We start from the raw sequence: 526 nt of genomic DNA on the forward strand, positions 1-526 counted from the left end.
CACAATACAACATTGTTCTGCATCCAGTGACCCATAAAACCTGATTAATATCATATCAATATCATAGTTTTTACTGTCAAAGTACATCCAGTCAGTCATGACTGTTGTCATGAGTCTGATCTGCTATGTACAATCTATCTGTTGTCTATGAACATATACAGTACAGTAATATAATGTATTTTTATGTATGTATGCCAAGACTAAACTGACTTTCCAAATATAAACTTACCCTGAAAAATATTTACAGGACTAAAAGCATGACAATTACCCCCAGTCATATGGGCATGAATTATACTATGAACCTATGTGCATGTGATATTCTAATTATTTTCATGAACTTTCTTTGTTAAATTATAATGACAGTGGTAAAATAAAAATATATATTTGTTTTGTTATCAACGGCAAAATAAAAATTCTATTTCACTGAATACTGTACGAAAATCTACGGTGTAATGGTTCAAACTTCTTTCGAAGAGAAATTTGGTTGGACCGAGTTCACCACTTCAGCTCACCGCTGGTTGGGCTT

This window comes from Ctenopharyngodon idella, chromosome 5 (assembly GCF_019924925.1).
Source record: "Ctenopharyngodon idella isolate HZGC_01 chromosome 5, HZGC01, whole genome shotgun sequence".
Lineage (NCBI taxonomy): Eukaryota > Metazoa > Chordata > Actinopteri > Cypriniformes > Xenocyprididae > Ctenopharyngodon > Ctenopharyngodon idella.